Genomic DNA, 26,895 nt, shown 5'->3' on the forward strand with positions numbered 1-26,895 from the left:
GGTGCTATTTGGTGGGTTCATAATTGCTCTGATCTTTAAATTTGAAGGACATACTTAAGATTATATTACTGCTACCTTAAAATTATTCAAGGGTGTCTTTAGTGGTCAGTGTGGTAAAACTTTAGAGCAACCTTAGGAAGAATTTCCTGAGGGAAACAAAATTATCACATGCCTACCATGAATTTTATTCCAGATTGGTAATGTATGATACCTTGATATAATTACAACTTTTTGTAATATTATTTTTTTCATTTTAAGGGAGAAAACTGAGCAACATGGTTATCGCTATGATTCCAATCCAGGCTCATAAGACTTTTAAAGTCCTGGCTTTATCGGTAGAGAGATTTGAATCAAAGTGTATCTTCAGACAACTTAGCAAAGACATTGTAGAGGGGAAGAGGATACCACTAGGAGCTGGAAGGGGTCATGATTCTCCATTTTGAAAAAAAATATTACCTAATAACTTTCTGAGTTTTGCCCATGTTTCCTGAGTTCTTTCAGAGTTTAATGTCGGCATCCAAGATACTGTTGGATGAAGAACCATATTTCTTGGGAATACATGTACATAAAAAATAACAGTTGCCAAATTTCCTAAGACTGTGAAAGAAGGCCAACATGGCAACAACTTGGAAATAAGGGACTGATCAGAATTTCTTATAAGATGTTTTATTTCAAGATATTATCAAGTAGGAAAGGACATCTTTATAAGATCGTACTACAAAATTGTAATATTAGAATACCAGTCTAAAATCTACTATTTTTGGCATTGCACTGACCAAAATATATGGGCTTAAAAAGCAAAACAAAACAAGACAAAAACCTAGCACCTTATTTGTGTTTCTTTAATATAGAATCCTGTAGTGATTTTCTGAAATACTCATATTATGAGATAGGAGACTATTGATTTGGAGTGAGATAGTCCTAGATGAATAGTCTCAGCCTTGCCTGTTACTAACATATGACCTTACCCAACGCTAGTGGACTTAATCTCTATCCTTACTGTTCATACCAGTGTATAAGAATATGCATTTATTTCATTTGATTCTTGGGAGAGGATCTTAATAAAAGGTATTGCAACAAAAGGAAAAATGTTATCATTATAAAATGATATAACCATACATAAAAAGAATTTTGGGCTATTGGAATTTAGAAAGGACTGTAGCAGTTACTATGCTTTTCATGCTAAAATAAAGACATGGAAATACTGTTGATCAGTCCTTTCTTATTACTAGTATAATAATTAGAGATATTAATATTTTGCTCTTGCTTTATATTACCTTTTTACTGCAGAGAGGGAACATAATCAGAGTTACAATAGCAGGCTTCTTAGCCTAAGCATTTTACTTCTAGGAATTTATTATAGAGATATTCACTAATATGTGTGCATAGATAGATGTATGTGGACATTGATTATATCATCTTACGGTAAAATCCTAGAGATTTGTTAATCTTCAATTGTGACACACTATGAGCAGATTATATTGTATGCATATGGTAGATACTCTGGATGGAATGAACAAGGTTGATGATAGAAAACAGGAGTGATCTTCACAATGTATGAAATAAAAGGAATAGAGCAAAATAGGGTACAATCTTTGGCTCAGCGGTTTAGTGCTGCCTTCAGCCCAGGGTGTGATGCTGGAGGCCTGGGATCGAGTCCCACGTCAGCTCTCTGCATGGAGCCTGCTTCTCCCTCTGCCTGTGATTCTACCTCTCTCTCTCTCTCTCTCTCTCTCTCTCTATCTCTGTCTCTCATGAATAAATGAAATCTTTTTAAAAAATCTTAAAAAAAATCTACATACACAGACTCACTTTCATGTATGCATAAAGTATTTCGGGAGAATGTTCTGAAATTTGAAATTGGTTTCTTCTAAGCAAGGGTCTTGCTTTAGAAGGAGATTTTTTTTGGGGGGATCCCTGGGTGGCGCAGCGGTTTGGCACCTGCCTTTGGCCCAGGGCGCGATCCTGGAGACCCTGGATCGAGTCCCACATCAGGCTCCCGGTGCATGGAGCCTGCTTCTCCCTCTGCCTATGTCTCTGCCTCTCTCTATCTCTCTGTATGACTATCATAAATAAATAATAAAAAAAAATTTTTAAGAAGGAGATTTGTTTTTGTATTTCTTGTACTTTACTCATGCATATAAAATGTAAAAATTAGTTTAAAATATTAATGGAAGGAAATAAATAACAAGGCAAACAATAGCTGTCTCAGGGTGGTTGGCATATGATTGATATACATTCATGTCTGTGTGTGTGTATGTGATATATCTGAGTTATTCTCTAATTCTATAAGAAACATCTTTCTTTTGTAATAAATATAAATTTTAAAAATATAGCACTGGTTGACAGATTCATAATTTGAAATGAACTCTAATTTACTCTTATTCCACTTTACCATTAATCTATGCACTGTTTTTTTAGCATTTCTGAGTAATTTCAGTATAAACTTTAAGCAGTAGCTTTACTTTTTTTTAAAGACCTAATTATCAGGTATCTCAGGATAATATAATCACTCTTAAATTTTGACTTTATAAGATTATTCACACATTTTTTCAAATGGAGACAGCAGAAAGAAGCTAAACCCAAATTGTCTTTGTATCATCTTATGTGATTCTTAATAATATCTTTTGAAATTATATTATTCCTCACTTTGCTTCTGCAGATAAAATAAGTCATGGCAAAAAAAAATAAGTCATGGCTTAAGTAAAATTACAATTCCTTTGTTCATTTCAAAAACATTTTTAAAAATCCAGATTTCTGCATTAAAAGTGATAATGGTTGAATATTAATTGGCACTATTGTATAGATGTTGGGGGAAGTTAGATACTGTATCTCACAGATCTAGGTCAGTTATTATTTAGGTTAACATGGGACTCTCAGAAATAGGTATAAATCAGCAATCTTCTGATGTGAAGTTAAGATACAAGTGGCACATCTGACTATTTTCTCCATAGACGTATGTGTTTAAATAAGTAGATTTTCTCTTGAGGGAAATGCAGGTATCACAACATAAGACAATTAGCTGCTATGAGGGCAGGATTTATGAGCTTCATTCACTACTGAATTGCCACAATCATGTGCCTGGTACATAGCAGATGATGGTTAAACATTTGTTAACTTTTGTAATTTTTTAACATTAGCTTGCAAGTTTAATTAATTGAAATACAAAGAAAATTGAACTATATTTAAATTGTTTAAATTATGTTCAATTTTGAGATAAGAGAACTTTTAAAGATGAAAAACGGAATGCTGACCGGTCTGTTGGAATCCGAGCATATTGCACATTCCACTAGAAAGCTTCGTTATGCAAATCTATTTATTTATTTTTTATGCAAATCTATTTAAATTCTGTTTAGTGATATTCCTGATAGATTTTGAGATTGATCACACAGTTGACAGCAACTATATTTTTCCAAGATACTTTATAAACATATTTTGATACACTTTTTTTGTGCTTGTCTCCTTTGAAGAGTCCCTGTAACCATTCAGCCAGGTGTCGGGAAGCTATGTAGTAGCTGAGCACCCTTCTGACACTCCTCAGAATCAGCTTTGGAGATGCTTTCACCTTGTCCGTCTTCTTCAGCAGCCAGGCAGAGTGCTGAATCCTTCACAGCAGTGAGGAACTCTTCTGGCTCCAGAAGTAAGTTGACAACATTCAGTTTGATCATTTCCAGTGGTTTTAAAAATACTTAGAAGAGGCTAGCTGGAAATCTTGCAAATTAATATACAATTAAAACCAGGATTATTCATCACTGACTATTTCACTTCTTTGTTGGATTTTATCTTTCTGATGATATAGTTACTACTTTTATGTAGATAACCTGTATGATATTTTCTGAGATTTTTTTTCAGGATTGTGTCACATGATTATCATGATTTATTTATATTCACAGCTTTGAGGCATAGAGAGAGGAGAGATTCAAATAATAGTTTACGCATGAGCAGATGGACTCAGAATGACCAAATATTTTATAAAAGTTGCTTGGCCAATGAATTATGAAGATGGGACAAAATTTCTGGTCTTTTGATTCTTAAATATCAAGAGCCCTTTCCATGACTTTGATCTCCAGTGATACATGGAGGGTAAGGGACTGATGCAGGAAACAGCATTTTTCTTGATTGGATGGTTTACTGAGTGACACTGTGTCATTAAAGGAGAGTTTATGGCAAATTATAAATATGCATTATGAAAAAATAAAAGGGAAATCACAGGTAGAGAAATGGATTGAAATGGGGATATGAAGAGTGTACAAGACGCGTAATATACACCACCCCAAAACAAATTTCCAGCTGCATATTGATCTTTGGGCTTCTTAATTACTGGATATATCAGGTAAACACATCAATTATATGATTGTTTGTTTGTAAGATATGAAAAGTAAATACAACATCTTGGGGAATGTTCAGACTTTCCTAGTTCATACTTATAATCCTATTGTTTTGCCACTTTCCTAGTTTACTTGCTTTAATTTAACATATTTTTTCCCCTTCTCCCAAATACTTGATGTAGGCATCCCTCGCTTCTCTTAGGGATATATTTGTTTCAAAATGTCACCACACAGAAAAAAGATTATGAGTGCATTTTTAAAGATAAAAAAGTTTGATTTAGCCCAGATTATTTTTTAAAATAAAGTGCTTAGCGATTAGAATTTCCTTGAAGAGAATGGGTAGAAAACATTTAATAACATTAGTTTTATTTTGCAACATAGTATAGCTTCAGTGAGCCAGCAACAGTGATGTCCTTAAGGGAACAGGGGGACTGTTGTTAAGAATTTATTTCTGAATTGTGGTGCTATCTATTACATAGATTAAATGAGCATCCAAAATGTTGTTGCTAGTGTACTCAGAGTAATATAGGACTTCTTTTAAGACATAAATAAAAAGGATATATTAGTTTATATTGAAGTTAATTCATTATGACTATAACTGTAGCATAAAATGATGAGTCTGAGTATGCAGAAGATAGATTACAAATCATTATTTTAGTGTAGGTTTTTTTCTCTGCATATTTTATTACCTTGTACTCTTTTCATACATCATTTATTCATTTATCTTAAAAATTGCTTTTGTTGTTTTTGTTCTTGAGCTTTTCATTAAATAAAGCAACTTGAGGGAGACATTTCAGATTTTCTAGGTGTTGCTTTTTGTAAAGAAATGGAGGATCCTGACGAGTTTGAGTTGATTTCACACATTTTGAAGATATGGAGCTATGTAAGATTTATTTCTTAAAGGCAACCCACAAGAGCCTACAGAGATTTTTATATGTCCATACAATAAATTAAATAATTAATAAATTTTTGTTTTCCACTGATAAAGCTGACTTTTTCTAAGTAAAACATCTGACTTTATGAAAGCTGTTAGCATAGGAAATACATTTACTAACATAGATTCTCTAGTGTAAGTCACAGGACTTAGTGAATTCAAATACATTTTCATTTACTAATGGCTATAAACAAGGCCAAAGGATTTACTTAATTAACTTGGCAATAGAAGGCTAAACAGAAATAATTTATATATTGAGAAGGACTCTTCTGAGTTAATGCTTAATTCAATTTTTAAATTACCAGTCCATTACTCTGTAGAAGTAGAATCTCCTTTTCCCTTTCTATTTTTTCTTTGGAGTAACATTAGGCTGAAAGTCTTGCATGGAATTAATCACTCTGAAAAAAGAGAAAGTAAATACATTCCTAATTAGGTTCCTCAAATTTCAAATAGCTCATTGAAAATTCATAGCACATCCATTAAAATCCCTTTAAAAAATAAATGGAATACTGGGAACTTTCTGAGAGGAAGTAAACCATGGAGAAGTAGTAAAATAATGAAGCAATGGAATATCTATCTGTTACTAGTGTAGGTCAGTTGAGGTAGTGGTGGTTTTTATGATGATAATTTTTCTCACTGTGGCATTTTGAATTAGTCTTAGCCAGTAAAATAGTACTTTTGTCTGTTTCTGCTGTTCTTTCTTATTTAACTAAAGCACTGTGATGAATTTAAACAATAAACAATAATATCTGAACAGGAAATGGGCATGCCTGTCTAAATATATACATATGTATATAAACATCTAAAGATAATTTACTATATACATAGCAGTAATGATAATCACTCTACAAAGCTAATATGCCTTGTAAATATTAAGTATTCCTACTGACATTAAATACATATTTAAGAGACTTTTATTTTTTCTGAAAAAAAAATTCCCTATGTTTAAGACTTATAAATTATCAACTCTGATAATATTAATTTACTGTGGTTTTACCATTTGTCATAATAATCAGTATATTATCATTTGACACTTTCCAGTACTTTTTAATAAATATTAACTTATTTGATTCTTATATTACCTCTATGAGGAAGTTTAACAAATTATGTAGGCTCTCAACCAGATATATATATTTTTACATTGAATACCTTCAGATATATATTTATACATTTGAAGTTATCCTAGATACTTGAGCTATAAGAACACTGATAGAAGGGGTGCCCCAGGAGCTCAATCAGTTAAGTGTCCAACTTTTGAACTCAGCTCAGGTCTTGATCTCAGGGTCATGAGTTCAAGTTCCACACTGGGCTCCATGCTGTGTGGGGATCCTACTTGAAAAAAAAAAAAAAACAGATAGAAAATTAAAGTTATTGATAGAACAAATAATATGCTAACTATGAATGATAAGATGGGTAATGGATTAGGTTCAATAGCCCTGAAAGGTATAGCCAAGAGGAAACCTGTTATATCATGTAGTGCTCATTTCATTTTATTTATTTTATTTATTTTATTTTTTTGTAGTGCTCATTATAAAAAGAAGGGAGAATAAAATTCTCAAAAGAAGGAAACTGTAAAAAGAAAAAAAAAAGAAGCAAACTTTGTAATGACTCTCATAAATATATGTATTCAGGGATGCCTGGGTGGCTCAGTGGTTGAGCGCCTCCCTTCAGCCCAGGGTGTGATCCTGGAGACCCGGGATCAAGTCCCACATCGGGCTCCCTGCATGTAGCCTGCTTCTCCCTCTGCGTGTGTCTCTGCCTCTCTCTCTCTCTCTCTCTCTCTCTCTCTCTCTGTCTCTCATGAATAGATAAATAAAATCCTTAAAAAAAAAAAAAAAAACCAAAACCCCCCACAAATATATGTATTCAGTGCCAGTCAATTCCAAATTAATGTATCTAATTTCCTAACTGCCTTAAATTTAACATGTTGCTAACTAAGCTCTTGATCATCTTGCCAGATACTCTTTTTGATATTCTGCAGCTCACAAAATGTCATCACCATATGCCAGAAAAAATAGGAACCATATTCTTACCTTTTCCCTTCATTCTACAGATTCCATCACCTAATATGGTCAAATTTACTTAGAAAAATTTTCTTGAATTTATCCATTTTTCTCTGTTTGTGACCATTAGTACCCTGGTCCCAAAGACCATAATTTCTCCCCTGGGCTACCCCAGAGGCTTCTTAAATTATCTGCTCACATCCACCAATGCACTGATTCTGTTTATTCTCCATAGGTAGGCAGAGAGAGGTTTTTTTTGTTTGTTTGTTTGTTTTTTAGATTTTTATTTGTTTATTCATGAGAGAGAGAGAGAGAGAGAGAGGCAGAGACACAGGCAGGGGGAGAGGCAGGCTTCATGCAGGGAACCTGATGTGGGACTCGATCCTGGGACTCCAGGATCACCCCCTGGGCTGAAGGCGGCACTAAACCGCTGAGCCACCCGGGCTGCTTGAGAGAGTATTATAAAGTACAGAACTGACGTGACATACCTCTTTAAAGACTGTTACTTGTAGAATATGAATAAAATTCCACATCACAGCTTATTATGCTTGAATGGTTTAGCACTTTTCCAAATGTCCCCAACTTATTTCACACTGTGTTCCTCACCTTTCCTACATTCCAGCACAGAGGCCTTTCCACCCTTCTTCCACATGATGTGACCTCCCACCAAAGTCCCACCACATGGTTATTTTCCCCTCAGCAGATCATCACTCTCAATTCCTTTTTGCCTAGTATCTCAACAAAATACTCACTTCCTGAAAGAAGCCTTTCTTGTTCTGCCTGACCAGATCATCTCCACAGCACGTAGTTCCACAGCACTGTGTAACTGAAATTCATCACAAGTTAATGTCTCTCTATGCAATAATTTAATGTTGACCTCCCTTTCAGAATGTAAACGCTATAAGGTCACGATCCATGTGCATTTTGCTTATCAAAGAAACCTGTTTTTATTTCTTGGACACTATAAGCATGGGCCTAGAGCCTCTCTGCCCTTGCCCCCTGCCCCTAGCCCCATCATGTGGGTTTCAAGGACATCAACTGGAATATAATTTTTAAGCATCAACTATGAAACCTCTTTTTTTCTGTGTTTTCCTGTTGTCATAGTTTGATCCAGTTTTATTGCAGGCTTGTCATTTTCAGTGGGTGTTTATTTTTCCAGGGCCTTTATACCGCTGCCTTCTCCCCTTCTTAGTCTCGGCTATATTCCTCAGGGTCTTATTTTCTGATAGGTGATGGATCAAGATCCTGTCCCTGCTGTTATAAAGCAGGTACAAATGAATCCGATTGGAATTTTTGTTTAAAAATAATTATAGATCAGTAGGAAAGGTAAGGGTATTGCAATGCAGAAATAACTACCATAAGATAACTAGTGATGGAAAGCTACAAATAGTCATTACATGGAAAATAAGTTTTTCCATTTGAGATTATGCAAATATGCAACTTATTATAAGTAGAATTTGAACCTCAGGGATAGATTTCAATATCGGAGAATTGTTAATGTGCTGATGTGTTGCCTCACTTAGGTAAAAATTCCAGAAGCTAGAGAGGTTATGCATAGTTCTCCCAAAAGCCCTTAAGTACTGACACCAAAGCTAAAAATGTCTTAGCTGGCAATACTTGATGTAGAAAGGCCACTGTTCTCTCTGCCTACTGTTAGTGTTGGCTCTGTGGTTGTTAATACTATAGTTCTTACTGTGAAGTGTCCTCAGATGAGGTCTGAATACATTTTTAGCTTTAGGAGATAATGATTACTTTATATTTGTTTAGGACCAGGAAAGACTGGTGTCATGTAGAGAATACTCCTGGCAACTGACATTAGATGTGTGACAACAATCTTAATTGTGAAGTATTAGCTCTGAAATGCTTAGAAAAAATCTGATTTATGCAGAATTAGCCTGAGTAACTATCCCAGTTATTGTGATGAGCACCCTGTTTCACTGTCCAGTTAACCTCCGTTATATCACTGTGGGCTGCACTGAGGGTATATTAACATATGCCAGATTTAGAATCCTCTGAGTATATTGAAGCACTTCTCATTGATATTAAATAATGTGGGAGACTTTATAGCAAGGAAAACAATTAGGAGTACAAATATTTCATTTAGAGAAAAATCTGTGGTTTACAATAGCAAGAAACAGACTAGAAGAATTAACTTAGGTTATATTGATCATAAACACTAATTTAACATTACTAATGACTTATGATATGAAGGGAACAATACAGTGAAATTATAGAACTACATGGAAAGTTGTGTGAAAAAAAATCAGGGACGTTATAGCCATATCAATGCCAGCTGGAAACATTAACTATTTAGGAATCCTAGAAATTTGATTACAAAAAATGCTAACTTAGATATATATCTAAGAGAGTTAACTTGATTATATGGTTTTTGACACAGAAGTATTTAATATCTAGGATGTTGGACAGCCTCAGTGATGTTGAAGATATTTTATCACCCAGGAGAGATAAGTAAAACACACCATTTGGGGATGGGGACAGGCAAGAGGTGGTGACGTGTGGGTTAGTCTGAAATGACAAGCCCTTCCATCATCCTTAGTTGCATAGGTAAAGCTGGATGATGGCTGTGACTTGGCAGGTAGTAGCTCAGTCTCTTGTCTAATTAATCTTACCTTCAATAATTAGGAATAGTGAAGGTATAACTTACTTAACGTAAAAATGAATTTACCCCCATATATTTATTTAAAAAATCAAACACAAAACATTTGGCAACCGAGGTGAAAGCTTTGTTGGTGAGGTAAAAGCTACTTTTCTAAGGTGATTGGCCCTCTTAGTCAAAGGCAATTCTAAATCCATAATAAGAATCTGGCTTTCTTTTTGATCAGTTGTGTGCAGATATGGATTACTGTGCTAAAGTCTGGGGTTTTAACATACTGTTTAATATCTGAAAAACAAATAACCTTTTAATACCTGCTTACTTATTTATGTCTTGAAGATAGAGTACCATTACAGGCAAATGAATGCCTTTTAGATTATTTCAATACCTACTACAATAATGATTCCAATGTGGAAATAATCCACAATTGAAAACATACATTCATTATTTATAAAGAGACAGAAAAGTAGAGTAAACTTTTTCTAATAAGAATTCTCTACTTAAAAGAGAGGATTGAAAAGGAAATGCTGACAAGTAAACTTATATATAATTGTACGTGATTTTTATGTAGTATTTTCATTTAATCAAGGTTATATTTTGGAGCATTTTTCAATATTTTTTGTATGTGCCTTGAAATGAAACGGTGGAACTCCAAATTTTAAGTCAGATTTAAAGAATGACTCCATTTAACAATTATAATGATAATGAGGATGGTCTGTGGCACTCATAGATTTTGTTGATGTAGTTATATGCAAATGTCCCCCAGTCTGGAAACTGGTATCCAAGAATGAGTCATGTAATACTGAGTTCAGCAAAGATCCAACATCTGAATCACTTCTTGAGTTTGTTGTCTAATCATAATAATATGAAAGTAACTTTTATTAAAGATATAGAGAGATTTTAAAAAATTCTTTGGTAATGCTTTACTGTGGTTTGTGGGCAGTTTCTCAGTGGTTTACTTGATTTCATTTGAAGACAAAAATCCATATATATGACTTCTTGTGCAAAGGTTTTTATGTATAAAGATCTATAATACTCCATTATGAGTCATAATGCTAAATAAGGAAGATACTGAAGAATACATCAAGTAAGAACCTAGCAATCATCAAGCCTAAGTCCAGCTCATTTTTATCCAGGCTTAGTAGTATCTTTTTTTTGCCACATGATTCCCAGGTGAACAAGTACATATTTTGTTCTCCTGTATTTAGACCTCAGAAATTATCAAGTCCTTCCTCTACATCTAGACATATGTTTTGGTCAAATAGTTTTTTTTTTTTTTTTTTAATGCTTTTGTTTCTCAGGATATTTCTTGAGTCCTACTCAGAAATAAGTACAGACATTAAGAAAATAATAACTTTAGTCTATAAGACATACTATCATATGAAAAAGTCTCATTAGTCTACTTCAAATAAGCTAAAAAGATCATTTATTTACACATTTTGCAATGACCTTTTGTAGAAAATGCTCATGTGAAGCAGCAGCTATCAGGGACTTACTTTAAAAATACATATATCAAAGGTATTAAAAATAATAAGAATGGCAAATCCAAGGCACTGGAAATCCTTATGAGGGATGGTAAGTTATAGAGATTTATTTATTTATTTAGTAATTTTTACTTCACTTGACTGTATATTAACCAGCAGTCTATAATCATTCTTAATAAACAGAAGCTTATTGAATACAAGAATAAATATGAAAATAATTTTAATTAACATTATGCAGTTATCTTGTATCACAAACCCAAATATGTAATATAATATGATCCCCAGATTGTTAATTCTTGGGCTTATAAAAGAATTGCATTGCAAGTAAAACATTAAAGTAGCATAAATGTACCAAGAGGTACATTTATGCACCAAGAGGAAATGGCAAAAAAAAATCGAGATATTCCTTGCTCATGGAGAGAAGCCAATATTGTTGAGATATCATTAATTGCCAATTAGATATGTAGATTCAATGCAATCCCAATCAAAATTCGAGAATGTTATTTTGTGGGAATCAACAAATTGATTCTGAAGTTCATATGGAGAGACAAAAGACACAAAATATCCAACATAATATTGAAGAATAACAAAGTCGGAGGACTGATGCTCCCCAATTTCAAGACTTAACTATAAAGCTACTTACTATAAAACTACAGTAATCAAAAAGATGTGGTATTAGCAATAGAATAGACAAATAGATCAGTAGATCAGAGTAGAGACCCCAGAAGTAGAGTCCCATAAATATAGTTAACTGATCTTTGACAAAGGAACAAAAGCCGTACAATGGAGTAGACAGTCTCTTCAACAAATGGTGCTCACAACTGGATATACATACGTAAAAAATGAACCTAGACATAAATCTTAAAACCTTCACAAAAGTTAACTCAAAATGGATCAGAGACCTATGTGTATTATAATACAATAAAATACCTGGAAGATAACATGGGAGAAAACCTAGGTGACATTGGGTATGGTGATGACTTTTTACATAAAACACCTAGGAAACAATAAAAAATAATTGATAAACTGAACTTCATTAAAGTTAAAAACTTCTCTATGAAAGAAAATGTCAAGAGAATGAGAAGGCAAGCCAGAGCCTGGGAGAAAATGTTGGCAACAGGCATATCTGATAAAGGACTGGTATCCAAAATATCAACAGTGATAACATAAACAACATGTTTTAAAAATGAGCCAAGGACCTTAACAGATACCTCACCAAAGATACACAGATGGTAAAACAAACAAACAAAAAACCCCCAAAAACCTTACGAAATATGCTCCATATCATGTGTCATCAGGGAAATGTAAAGTAAAATAACAATGAGCTGCTACTTTACACCTATTAGAATGGCCAAAACCTGGAATACTGACAACACAGGTGTTGTCGAGGATGGGGAACGACTGGACTGACACATTGCTGGTGGGAATGCAAGAGTACAGCACTTTGGAAGCCAGTTTCCCTGTTCCTTACCAAACTAAACTATACTCTTACTGTAAAATCCAGCAGTCATCCTTCTTGATATTTACTCTAGAGTTAAAAACATAGTCCACACACAAACATACACGCGGATTTGTCCAGCAGCTTTACTCATAATTTCCGAAACTTGGAAGCAACCAAGATGCCCTTCAGTAGGTGAGAGGATAAATAAACTACATCCAGACAATGAAATTATTCAACACCAAAAAGAAAGGAGCTTTCAAGCCACAAAAAGACATGGAAGAAACTTAAATGCCTGTTAGAAAGTAAAAGAAGCCAATTTGTAAAGGTTATAATCCTGTACGATTCCAACTATATGACATTCTGGAAAAGACAAAGCTATCCAAAACAACAGAAAAGATTAGTGGTTGCCAAGTGTTTAAGGGTACAAGGATGAATAGACAGCACAGAGGATTTGGGGCAGTGAAAATACTCTGTCTGATGCCATAATGATGAATACATGTCATTATACATTTGTCCAAACCCATAGAATGTGAAACACCAAGAGGAAATGGCAATATTGGCTGTGTATGAGTTTTGGGGTGACTATGATGTGTCAAGTTTACTTTCATTATTTTTAGCCAATGTCCTACCATAGTGGATTTTATTAATAACCCGAGTGTATTTACATGTGAGAGCCAGGGAGTATGTGAGCAATTTCTTTGCCTTCCCTTCAGTTTTTCTGTGAATCTTAAATTGCTCTAAAAAAATTGTCTTAATTTTAAAAACTGGTATAAACATGTTCATAGTTTCACTGTTGAACTTTCTTGTGTTTCAGATATTAAATAAATTCCTTATATATTGTGAAATATTACTGTATACGAGTTGGCCATATTTGATATGAAATTGTTTCTCATTCTTGTATTAGCTTGTATTTACTTGATTTACTAATAAGATTGAGAATCTTTGCATGACTTGGCCTTTCAGATTTCCTTTTCAGTGAAGTCTTTTGTTAATTTTTATATTAGCTTGTGTTTTTTTTAACAGATTATAGTAGTTTTTTTTTTTTAAATGTGCTTTACATTTTAGTCTTTTGTGGATTTCTTGAGTTATATACAATTGCCCCTAATCTATGGCTAGTTGTTTTCACTTTAATAATGTTATAGCATATTCATAAAGGACTGATCTTATATATATAGGAGTTGAGGTAGGAATTCCATTCTTTTTTCCCAAATGAGACACAAACTCCTAAAATAATGGGTAATACACAACTTTGTTTTAATGCCTGCACCAGACCCTTGACACTCAGAAGGGTATGAGTGGGGAGTAATATATAGATTATTTTTTTTACCCTTTTGGGAGTTGTTTACACACATTGAAGTAAAAGTAGAGTGGGGGTTGTGGCACTGTTTCTACAGCTGGCGGATCCCCAAGGAAATTGACCCTTTCTCATCCAGTCTGGGGAAACAGCACCTCCAGGGATTCTGCACATACAATAGTGGTGACATGGATAAGATTATGTTGCCTCAGAATACTGGAGAGAAGGTCATTAAGCACCCTCTTTTCCGGTGTCAGCTGAGAGTTTCTCCAGGTTTTATTTAGTATATAGCTCTATGATCAATCTGGGGCTTACTTTACTTGTAACCCAGAGATAGTTTTTAAATATAAAGCTACTGACATATTTAACATTTCATACATAGGAAAGATGCCTTAATTCACTGTATTTATTGTCATCAAATTTTCATAAGCATTTTTAAATATTTAATAATTTCAGTTCTTCATTTCAAGGGACAGTGCAGTGACCAAAGAAAGTAAATCATTTTTACAAAGAGGAATTTGCAAGAAGGATCCCAAGCTCCAGAAAAGAGAATGTCCCACGAAGTCCTTACCCAGATAAAATGTAATTTTCATTTGAAAAATGTATCAGAAAAAAAAAAAAAAAAGAAAAAAAGAAAAATGTATCAGTTGTTTCTTTTGGTTTGTGTATTTTCTTTTCTTTTCTTTTTTTCTTTTCTTTTCTTTTCTTTTTTTCTTTTCTCTTTTCTTTTCTACATTATTTAAGCTCTTCTCTGCTATTAAAGAAATAAAGATATTTTCTTATGTATTCTTTTAATATTTTAAAAGTCTCTTCACATTTTTTATATAGTGTGAAAATTAAAGTGGATTTGGGGTAAAGTTTAGTTCTATTTTATTTTTTTCAAACTGGTAGCCAGTTGTTCTGATATTGTTTATTCCATCCAATATTCCATCCTTTCCCCATTGAATTGAAACTATAATGCTGCCATACACAGAGTTTTCATATTTGCACAGATATATTTCCTGGTTTTTCTATTTTATACCATTGTTCTCCTCATCATCCCTGCACAAAAACCATGCTGTCATTTAATTATTCTACTTCAAAATGTTGGTAGATTGTAAAATGAATGAATCCACTGCCTTTGTTTCTCCTTCAGAATTTCCTTGGATAATATGTTGGCTCTTTATTTTTTTATTCTTGTTTCAATTTTGGGAATAGACAAATTTTGTGAAAAAAATCATGTGTTAAATTTTACTGGCATCACATTTACTGTAGTAATTTTTATTTTGGTTTGGGAAGAAATTGTTTACTTAGATAAGTTTCATATTTTTTTATCAATGAACTTTTTCAGGTCCTATAATAAAGATTTACACCTTTCTCTTTATATATCCTACATTTTTTTCTTTTCTACACAAACTTTTATGATTTTGTGAATAAGTTTTTAAAATGTCATATTTTTTCAAATGATTGTTTCTGTATAGTAATGTTACTTTTCATCATTATGTCTTCTAAGCAACTTTGATAAACTCTTAATAGATTTAGTTATTTGCAGTTATTCTTATAATTATATAATTTATTTATACAAATAGCATCATTATAATTTCCTTTGTATTATATTTCTATTATCTAATTGAACAGGTTAGGAGGTCTCTTACAGTGGTGAATACAAATGATGAGTGTGGCCATTCTTGAATTTTTCTTGACTTTAGAGGAACTATTTCTCACGTTTTGCCATAGTGTACAATGTTTTGCATTAGATCATTTTATGGTAAGTACTAATTTGGGATATATACACTTTTCAAACTACCCAGAAGCACAATTACCCTTTTTACCATTTTCTTCATAAAGAACATTATATGGAGTTTCTATTGCAGTAATCAGTTTTAGTTTTCTTTTTAAAGATTTTATTTATTCATGAGAGACACAGAGAGAGAGAGACTGAGAGAGAGAGAGAGAGAGAGGCAGAGACAAAGTCAGAGGGAGAAGCAGGCTCCTTGCAGGGAGCCTGATGTGGGACTGGATCCCGGGACTCCAAGATCGCGGATCACGTCCTGGGCGGAAGGCTGCGCTAAACCGCGGAGCCACCCAGGGATCTCCTAGTTTTAGTTTTCATGGATTATGATGATAGAACTCATCAAACCCTAACCCAGTTTCTGACAGTTTTTAATGTGTTCTTTTTCCCCAATTTACACTGAGGTCGGCATTAAAATACCATTAAGGAAATTCATGCCCTACCTTTTAAAAATTTTGGGGTGAGGGAAGGGCAGAATTATGCTTTGAATCCCTCAAAATTTTATAATATTTGTTTTATTAGAATTTCCTCCACTCCAGAATAATATTCTTCTCTACTTTTGTAAAGCTTGATTTTGGCATATTTATGATAATTGGAAATAGAAGAATCAATTTAATTCCTAGTCTGAATCTAGAAGAAAGTAGGTAATGCATTTTTTAAATAAACAAGCAGATATTCACATAATTGAATAGAATTTTAAAGCAGCTTGACTTTCTTTACTTACAGTTGAAAGATTAGGGACTATGAAAAAATTTTTCATTTGTTTGAGCTCCCGCAGACAATTAATGGAAGAAACTGGCTTATTTTCTTTTAGGGTATAACTTAAACAATTTAAAGACCTTGTGGAAAAAAAAAAAATAAAGACCTTGTGGGACTGTTTTACAGATAAAATCTCTTGGTTTTCCATGTTCTCATTTATTTCTTTGATCATGATTGCTCTCTATGCTGCCATTTACTCCCATTGGCTTGTGGTCATTGTTATTATGATTATTATCATTATGATTATGGCTTAATATTTTACTTGAAAATTTGTTCTTATTGCAACCTTTAACACTTATAGAAAGGTTCATAAAACATATGTGCATTTTAATGAATCACATTGTAAATAACTGAAACTACCACTCAGTTCAAGAAGTAGAACATTGACATTGTCCTCTGCTTCTATCTGAAATGTTATCCTTTTCCACTAAGCTAACAACTGTATAGTAATCTATGTGATAATAATTTCTTTGTTTCCTTTTAGAGTTTCACTTCCTATATATGCTTCTACAACCAAAATTGTTTTGTCAGATTTTGAACTTTATAGGAATGGAGTAACACTGTACTTGCCATGTGTACCTTGTCCATTTTGCTTACAATTCTGCTTTTAATATGTTAGAATGTATTTCAGTTGTTGCATATAGTTGCAAATTGTAAATATTCATCACTCTCTAGTGATCTGTTGTATTAACATACTACAATTTATATATCTCTTTTTGATGGATGTTTAGGTTATTTCAAGTTGTAAGGATATGCAAATAAAGAATATTTTTGCACATGCACATAAATTTTCACCTAGATATCCTATATATATATTTAGTTACCTTGCACTCACGTATTAATTCCCAGTGTTTTTGGTCAGGTCTCTGGAATTTTCTATGTAAAGGATTGTATCATTTGCAAAGAATTTTATTTCTTCCTTCCCAATCTGTATAACTTGTTTCCTTTTCATGTCTTATTGTGTTAGCTAGGATTTCCAGTATGCTGTTGTATAGGAACGGTGAAAGGGAAACCTCTTGCATTATAGCCGGTCTTAGAGGGAAAACATCAATTTTCACATCATTAAGTATGATATTAGCTGTAAACATTTTAAGACTTTTTTACTAAGTTGAGGTAGTTCTCTTTTATTACTAGTTGGCTGTGAATTTTTATCATGAAAGGATATTGGACTTGCCAAATGTTTTTTTATGTATCAATTTGATATATACTTTAATACTTCATTAGCTTGTTGATGTTATGGAACATTGATTTTCAGTTTTTTAAATAGCCTTGTATGCCCAGAATAACCCTTTTGTTTATTATAACTTATTTGTATCATTGGATTCAATATGCTAATGTTTTACAGATTTTGACATTTATGTTAAAGAGAACTCTTGGCCTGTGGTTTTCTTTTCTTGCAATCTCCCTATCTGGTTTTGGTATTAGGCTAATGCTGGTCACATAGAATGGGTTAAGAAGTATTATTTCTGCTTTTTTTATGGGAGAATTTGTATAGCATCAATATCATTCATTACCCCTTAAATGTTTGGTAGAATTCACCAATGAGACCTTTCTTTTTAGAAAGTTGTTTAGACAGTTCTTTGTCCTATAGAAAATTGTTTATTGTTGGTTCAGTATCATTAAGAAGTATTATTTTTCTGTTTTTCATTTAATTGTTTTCTCTTTTTTTTTTTTATGTCGTTTGTTTTCTTCTGTTTACTTTAGGTAAATATTACTCATCTTTCTCTATGCTCCCAGGGTGGAAGCTTAGATTGTTGATTTTATATCTTCTTTTTCTACTTTATGGATTTCTTGGTATAAATTTCTCAATAAGCAGTGCTTTGCTGTATTTTGCTATTTTTGATAATTAGTATTTTTATTTCCATTTAGTTCAAAATATTTCTAATTCTCTTGAGACTTTTGACCTGTGAGTTACTTAGAAGTGTGTTTCTTAATCTCCATTTATTTTTATATTTTTGAGCTAACTTTGTTATTGATTTAATAACATTTATTTTCATATTCAAATAACAACATGTATATGTTTTCCATTTTCTCATATTTGTTAAGGTATATATTATGCCTCAGATTGTGCTCTGTCTTGGAGATTGTTCCATCTGATCTTGAGAAGATTGTGTATTCTGCTGTTAAGTGAAGTATTCTATACATGTCAATTATTTCAAGCTAGTTGGTGGTTCTGTTTAGTTCTTATTTCCTGCCTGCTGGATCTGTCAATTACTACAAACGGGGTATAGAAGTGTTGAACTGTAATAGTGGGATCCTCCATTTCTCTTTGCAGTTCTGGCAGTTTTTGCCTCACGTCTTTTGATGCTCTGTTGTAAGGTACATGCATGTTAAGGACTGTTATGTCATCTTGAATGATTGTTCTTTTGTCATTATGTAATATTCTTCTTTATTCACAATAATCTGTTCTTGAGTCAACTTTGTCTGAAATTAATATATCTATATCAGCTTTCTGTTTTTTTTATTTGTGTTAATGTGATCTATCTTCATCCCTTTTAATCAATGTTTCTTTATATTTAAAATAGGTTTCTTGTAGAAAACATAGTTAAGCATTTTTTAAACTGAATCAGACAATTCTCTGTGTTTTACTTGGAATATTTATGCCTTTTATATTCAAAATAATTATTGAAATAGCTGGATTAATTTTAACAATGTTTTAACTTTTTCTATTTATTCCATTTGTTGTTTTTAACTTATTAACTGCTTCTATTTTTCTGCATTTTCTGATTTAGTTGATCATTTTATATGATTTCATTTTCTTCTTCTCTTAGTGTATTAACTACACTTTTTTTAAAAAAAGATTTTTTTTAGTGGTTGCCCTAGCGTTTGAGAAATACATTTACTTCTTAAGTCCACTTTTAAATAACACTATACTCATTTACAAGTATGCACATAACAGAGCATTCCCAGTTTCTTCTTTCTATCCCTTATAGTATTGTTGTCATTCATTTTACATAACCATATGGTAAATTCATATAAGACATTGTTATGATTATAATTATGCTTTTGAAATGAATAGCTATTTTTTAAATCAATTAAGAAGAAGACAAGTATTTTACTTTCATTTTTTTCTTTTTTGATGCTTTTCTTTGCTTTATGTTAACTCAAGTTCCTGACGTATGTTATTTTTTTCTTCCTAAGAACTTCTTTTAACATTTATTGCAGAGTCTGTTTGTGATGAATTGCATCAGGTTTTATTTTGTCTAAGTAAATATTTATTTTTCCTTAACTTTTGAAGAAAAATGTTGCTAGATACACTGGTTTATTTTTATTTTTTAAATACTTTTATATTTTAATCTTCTTTCATATTTAATGGTTTCTGATGAGAATCCCAATACAATTCTCACCCATATTCTTCAATAAGTAAGGTTATTTTATCCTTCTGTTTTTTGTTTTTTGTTTTTTTAATTTTTATATATTTTTTTATTGGGGAGTTCGATTTGCCAACATATAGTATAACACCCAGTGCTCATCCCATCAAGTGCCCCCCTCAGTACCTGTCACCCAGTTACCCCATCTCCCACCCACTTCCCTTCCACTACCCCTTGTCCATTTCCCAGAGTTAGGAGTCTCTCATGTTTTGTCACCTTCTCTGATTTTTCCCACTCATTTTCTCTCCTTTCCCCTATAATCCCTTTCACTAATCCTTAATGTTTCTTGCAAGATTACCCCTTTGTTTTTGGTTTACTGCAGTTTGAATATGATATGACTAAGTGCAGATTTTTTTTTTTTCTGTGTGATATTCTCTTAGCTTCCTACATCTATAATTTACTGTTTGCTATTGATATTAGAAAAGTTGTGGCCATTATTACTTCAAATATTTCTTCTTCCCTATTATCTGTTTCTTCTCTCTTTGATATTCCAGTTGTTTGTGTTTCACTCTTTGAAGTTGTCCCACAATTCTTGGATGTATCGTTTTTCCCCCACATGTATTTTAGTATGGAAAATTTCTTTTGACATATTTTTGAGCTTTTTCATTTTTTCCTTGACTTTCTCTAGTCTACTGATGAATGCATTAGAGGTATTCTTTATTTTTGTTAGTATACTTTTAATTTCTACCATTTCTTTATTTTCTTACAGTTGCCATTCTTCTGCTTATATTTTCCATCTGTTATTGCATGTTGTCTACTTTTTCTTTTATAGCTAGCTCTTAATGAATTAATCACAATTATTTAAAATTTTGTCTCTGATAAGTACAATATCTGAGTCATATTCAAGTCTTGTTCTGATGCTTGGCTTGTCTGTGTTTTTCTTGCCTTTGTCATACCTTACGTGTGTGTGTGTGTGTGTTTTTTTTAACTAAACATCAGATATGTTGTACTGATAAAAGGAATTGAAGTAAAGAGGTCTTCAATCTGATGATTTATATTTATCTGGCTAGCGATGGGCTTTCTTCAATATTTATTGTAGTATAAGTAAGTGCCAGGGTCTTCAAATTCGTCTAGTGTCTTTGTTTTTGTCTTTCCTCATAACTTTGTGCTTCTCTTAGTACTCTGCCCTTCCTTGGGAAGAGTCTTTGCCTTGCAGCTAATCCACTCTGAATATATATTGGAATTTTGTTTTGGTGGTAATAAGTGGGGAAAGGGAAATTAGTTTTAGGTGACTTTTGGCTGCAATCTTAATACATGTTTCTATGAACTTAACAGTTTTTTCATCTTATTAGATGAGTCAAAAAGGCTGAATGAACAATTATTGGGAAATAATTGGGATAATTGGGAATAATTGGGATAAATTGGGAAGTAGTTGGGAATCTTTTTCCAGAGGCCTAAAAGCAGAACAAGCCTCTGGTAAAATCTTTTCCTTTGAAGAGTATGCCTTTGTTATGGAGAATGATCTGAATGTATGGAAAACTGAATGCTTTCCCCTCCCCCCTGCTGGAAATACAAGGAGATTATTCTTCTGTTTTCCTTCTGAGTTATATAGTGGGTTTATGGTGGTAAACCCATCAATGTTGGGGGAGGGTCTTAAGACAGTGGCTTCACTTTTGCTCTCATGTTTCAGCAATTTATCAAAATACTATTAAATTGGTCATAACAATTTATGGTTCTAGCAACTTCTGCTCCAGATAAGTGTATGTATGTTGGCTATGTCTCTCTGGATGTACGTGATTTTCTAGATTTCATGGTGGCAGTTTTTCTCGTGACTTCAGTTCTCCAACTGGCCCAAGAAAAGTCAATGATGTTTTCTGTTTGGCTTCTTTTATAAGAACTGGAATGACAACTTTCAAGTTCTTTACATGTTAAAGAAGAAACTTTTCACTCTTTTTATTTTTTCCCAGCTTTATTGAGATATAATTGACATATTGTATAAATTTAAAGTGTACGATGTGATGATTTGATACACGTATATATAGTGAAATATTTACCACACAATAAGGTTAGTTAATATAGTCTTCACCTCACATAATTGCCATTTTGCTGCTGCTTCTGCTGCTGCTGCTGCTGCTGCTGTTACTATGAGAACATTAAAGCTCTACTTTCATAGCAATTTTCAAGTTTGCAGTATATTATGGTTAACTATAGTCACCGTACAGTACATTAGTTTCCCAGAATTTACATATCTTCTAACTGAAAGTTTGTACCCTTTGACCCAAATCTCCCCATTTCCCTCACCTGTTAGTCCCTGACAGGCACCATTGTTTTCTGTGAATTGGTGTTTTTAGGTTCTACATATTAGTGAGCTCATTCAGTAGTTTTCTTTCTTTGTCAGTCTTTTGAAATGTAGCCATTTCTGGTTAGTGGCTTAGAGGAATTAATTTGCATTTTCACTGATGATTAATGAACTTCAGCAACTTTTTTTCATGCTTATTGTCCTTTTAGATATTCTTTTGAATGCATTGCTGTATAAGACTTTTCTGTTTTTTTTTTAAGTAGTTTGTCCTTTTCTCAGTGACTTATGTATTCTTAATAAGTCCTTTATCAAATGTGTTACAAATATCATGTCTCATTCTGAGTTTTTGCCCTTTTAATTTTGTAATGGGGTAGATTTTGATAAAGAGAAGTCCTTACATATACTTTTAATTCAGTATAATTTATCAGTGTTTTCTTAACCTTTTTAAATGATCTTTTGTTATATATAAGAAACTTCTAGTCTCCAAATCATGAATATACTGTCGTATGTTGTTTTCTTGAAGTTTAATTATTTTGCCTTTCACATTCACATGCACCATCTGTTTGGGATTGGTTTTTATATATAGTGTAAGGTAGGATTAAAATTTAACTTTCTTTTTTTTAAAGATTTTATGTATTTATTCATGACAGACAGAGAGAGAGAGAGAGAATGAGAGGCAGATACACAGGCAGAGGGAGAAGCAGGCTCCACACAAAGAGCCTGATGTGGAACTCGATCCCCGGACTCTGGGATCACACCCTGAACTGACAGCAGACGCTCAACCGCTGAGCCACCCAGGCATCCCTAATTTTCTTATATTAATAGCTGTTTGACTTACTAGTAAATTTTTCTTTACCCCTCTGCTATGCTCTGCTACTTTTCTTAAAACTTATGTACGCAGGGATAGTTGATTAAGGCAAATGTGGCAGACTAAGCAGTGAAATGTAGATAGTGTTCTGGATACTTTATTATGTTCCTCACTCTATTTGGTTATATCAACTTATACCATACTGCCATAGTTAGTGAGGCTTTATCATAAGTTTTGTTATCTGATAGTGCTAATCCTCCAAAATTATTGTATTTCATAATAATCTTTGCTTTTCATAGCCAGGTTTTATTGTGAACATAGTAGTCATTTACCTTATTGTTTATTCCTTCCTTTATCTCCATTTTTTCTATCCTATTTTTTATTTTCTTCCCCTAAAGGACTCCCATTGGCATTTTCATTATTGTGGGTAGGCTGCTGATATATCTTCTCTTTTTGTTTATCTGAAAATGTCTTCATTTTTCTTCCTATTAAAGATCTGTTAATATTTGAATGCACATTTAGTATGGTTATGTACTCTGGAAGAAATTGACATCATGATTATTGTGATATATTACTCTTAATTCCTGTTATTTGTTCTGAAATCTATTTAGAATGATATTAATATAGACATCCTAGCTTCTTTATTTTATTTTATCTTTTTATCCATTTGACAGAGAGAATGAGAGAGCACAAGCAAAGAGAGAGGGAGAAGCAGATTCCCTGCTGTGCAGGGAGCCTGATGCAATTCAGGGCTCCATCCCAGGACCCTGGGATCATGACCTGAAGTCAAGGCAGATGATTAACCTACTTGAGCCACCCAGGTGCTCCTCTTCTTTGATTAGTATTTACATGGTCTATCTTTTCCAGCTTTTTGCTATTATCTATTTGCGTTTTCAAATTTGAAATAGCTTTCTTTTAGGGTTGTTGGGGTGGTGCATTTGGTTGAGCAACTGACTGTTGACTGACTCTTGATTTGGACTCAGGTCAGGATCTCAAAGCTCTGAGATCTCAAAGTTCCTCTTTTCCTGCTTTCCTTTAGAATAATTATTTTTATTATTTTATTTGATTTTATTTATTAGATTATATAATTTTATCCCTTTGTTTTATTTTTTCAGAGCTTGTTCTAGGGTTTTTAACATGCATCAAACTTATGAGAGTTTGAGGGACGCCTGGGGTGGCTTAGTGGTTGAGCGTCTGCCTTTGGTTCAGGGCATGATTCTGGGATCCTGGAATCGAGTCCCATATCAGGCTCCCTGCATGGAGCCTGCTTCTTCCTCTGCCTATGTTTCTGCCTCTCTCTCTCTGTGTCTCTCATGAATAAATAAATAAAACCTTTAAAAAGATTTATGAGTTTACCTTTATATTATTTTATACCATTTTACTCATATGCCACTTCATATATACAATGGTTATGCCCATATTTCTATGACTTTTGTCATTGTTTAAAATGTAGAACAATGTTGTAGAACTCTTCCTATGTAGAAGTAAAATATGTAATATACTCTACACGTGTAAAGTAAAATAAAACCAACATTGTTATTAACAATTTTATTTTAAAGAGACAAATGAGAAAAATACTTCCATATTACCCACATATTTACCATTTACATAACTTCATTCTGTCTAGTATCATTTTTCCTTTTATCTAAAGACATTTTTTTAACATTTCTAGTATTAAGTCCACAAGTGATGAATTTGTCAGCTTCTATTTGTTCTAAAAGTATTTAAAGTTATTCTTACAACCTTAATTTTACATAATTTTTTCTTTTAATGCTTTAAAGATGTCTCTCCACTCTCTTCTCTTTTTTTCCACTCTCTTCTACATAATTTCTGAAAAAGTATACTCTCATTCTTATGGAATATGCATATCTTTTAGCTGTTATTTTGTCATGTTTTGCCACAAATTGTTTATATTGTGCCATGGTGTAGTTTTTCAGATTTCTTTTGCTTGGGGTTTGCTGAGCATCTTCCATCTATTAATTTATGATTTTTAAAATAATCTTTGGAAATATGTCAGCCATACTTTTTATTTTAGTTTGTCATTGTCTTATTGTTTCTATTGTTAGCATTTTTTCCATGGGCTCTATTTTGAAGTTTTTATTGCTGTGTCTTCAAAATCGTTACAAACTTCTACAATGTCTAATCTGCTATAAATATCACCTTGTGTAGTCTTATAACTGCTGTAATGGCTTTGCTATTTTCATCGTCTTTTTCATTTCTATATATATATTTTTTCTATCAGTTGAGTGTTTCTGGTTTGGGGTTATATTTTCTTGCTTCTTTGTTTCCTAGTATTTTTTAAACATGGATACCAGACATAATAAATTTATATTGTTGATTGCTGAATTTGAAGGGATTCCTATGCATATCTCTGAAGCTCTCTCTAAAACTCCTTTTCTCTGATATCTGCATACATATAGACCCTTGACCTCTATGAACTCTGATCACTATCTACATTAATTAGGAAGATTACTGGGTTCTGTTTGGATCACTCCGCCCTGTGGTACAATGTGGAAACTCTTCAGGCAGGAAGCAGAGACAATTTTAGGGACAATCTCATTGCTATTTTTCTAGGAGGAATTGCATTTCTGTGCTGTTGTCCAATATACAAAATATGATACAATACTAATATTATACAATGTATCGTAAAAATATTGTGTCATATTTTATATACTTTTTCTAGTTGTTTAAAAGGTGAGAGGGTGTATCAATCCCATTTACTTCATCATAGCCGGAAGCAGAAATCTCTATTTTCATCTTGATTTTTGAAGTAAAATTTGCTGGGCATAGTATTTTAAGTTTGTGGATATTTTATTTCATTTCATCATTTTCTAGTTTCCATCATTCCTTTAACTTTATTTTTCTCTGAAGGAATAATGTGTTTTCTTTTACTGCTATTTAGCTGTTCTCCTTGTGTTTGTTTTATATCAGTTTTTTTTTTTTTTTTTATGCTACAACTAAGTGAATGTTATGGTCTAAGAGTAGGGTTCATAGGTTTTCTTGAATCTCTTGATACCTTTCACCAGCTTTAAGAAATATTGTTGATTGTATCTTTGAATATTACTTCTTCACTCTTATCTGAAAGTCCGTTCTTCTGGGACTCCAGTTACATGTATGGTATATCTGTTACCATGTTTTATATAACTCTTTTTTTTTTAAGATTTTATTTATTTATTCATGAGAGACAGAGAGAGGCAGAGAGACACAGGCAGAGGGAGAAGCAGGCTCCATGCAGGTACCCTGACATGAGACTCAATCCTGGGTCTCCAGGATCACGCCCTGGGCTGAAGGCAGCACTAAACCGCTGGGCTGCCCTGTTTTATATAACTCTTAATTTTCTTTTCTGGATTCCCAGTCATCATTCATCTTAATGTTTAATCTAGCTATTATCTTCCAATCTAGTTTTACACATTTCTAGTTTTCTTTAAAAAATGTTTCATCTCCTACTCAGTCCATCTATTGAGTTCTGAATTTTTCTTCTGGAATTTCTGTTTGAAATTTTTAATAAGTTCTAGTTTTCTTGCATAAATCCTAAATTTTGTCATCTAACTTCTAGCTCATATTAATTAAATTTATTTTAAGATTTGTGTCTGGCAACTAATAAATCAGAAAGTTTGATATCTTTTGTATATTTTATAATTGTAAAAGATATACTTTTTCTATGCAGCCAAATATTGACTTTCTATTTGGCTGCTTTTTTAAAAAATTTTGTTTAAAATACTAAATATGAAAAATTATGAAAATAATTTGAGTACATGGATGATATTTCAGTAGACAAAATTACATTCAGGATATACTTTTCCTAAGAAAATGCAAGTAAGGTATGTTCCACTTCAGTCTAGCTAAAGT

The 26,895-nt window shown here is 32.8% G+C and overlaps 1 protein-coding gene across 5 annotated transcripts in view; it reads left to right on the top strand.

Moving 5' to 3' along the window:
• Window positions 1-26,895, top strand: part of LRFN5 (leucine rich repeat and fibronectin type III domain containing 5) — a 236,379-nt gene that overhangs the window by 102,772 nt on the left and 106,712 nt on the right. For 4 of the 5 annotated variants that reach the window (XR_005363202.1, XM_038544585.1, XM_038544586.1 and 1 more), the window contains one exon: window positions 3,471-3,640. The exons of the other annotated variant lie outside the window; for it this stretch is intronic. The gene's annotated coding sequence lies outside the window, so the exon portion shown is untranslated. The remainder of the gene's footprint in view (window positions 1-3,470; window positions 3,641-26,895) is intronic. 5 annotated transcript variants of the gene reach the window in all.

This window comes from Canis lupus, chromosome 8 (genome assembly GCF_011100685.1).
Source record: "Canis lupus familiaris isolate Mischka breed German Shepherd chromosome 8, alternate assembly UU_Cfam_GSD_1.0, whole genome shotgun sequence".
Classification (NCBI taxonomy): Eukaryota; Metazoa; Chordata; class Mammalia; order Carnivora; family Canidae; genus Canis; species Canis lupus.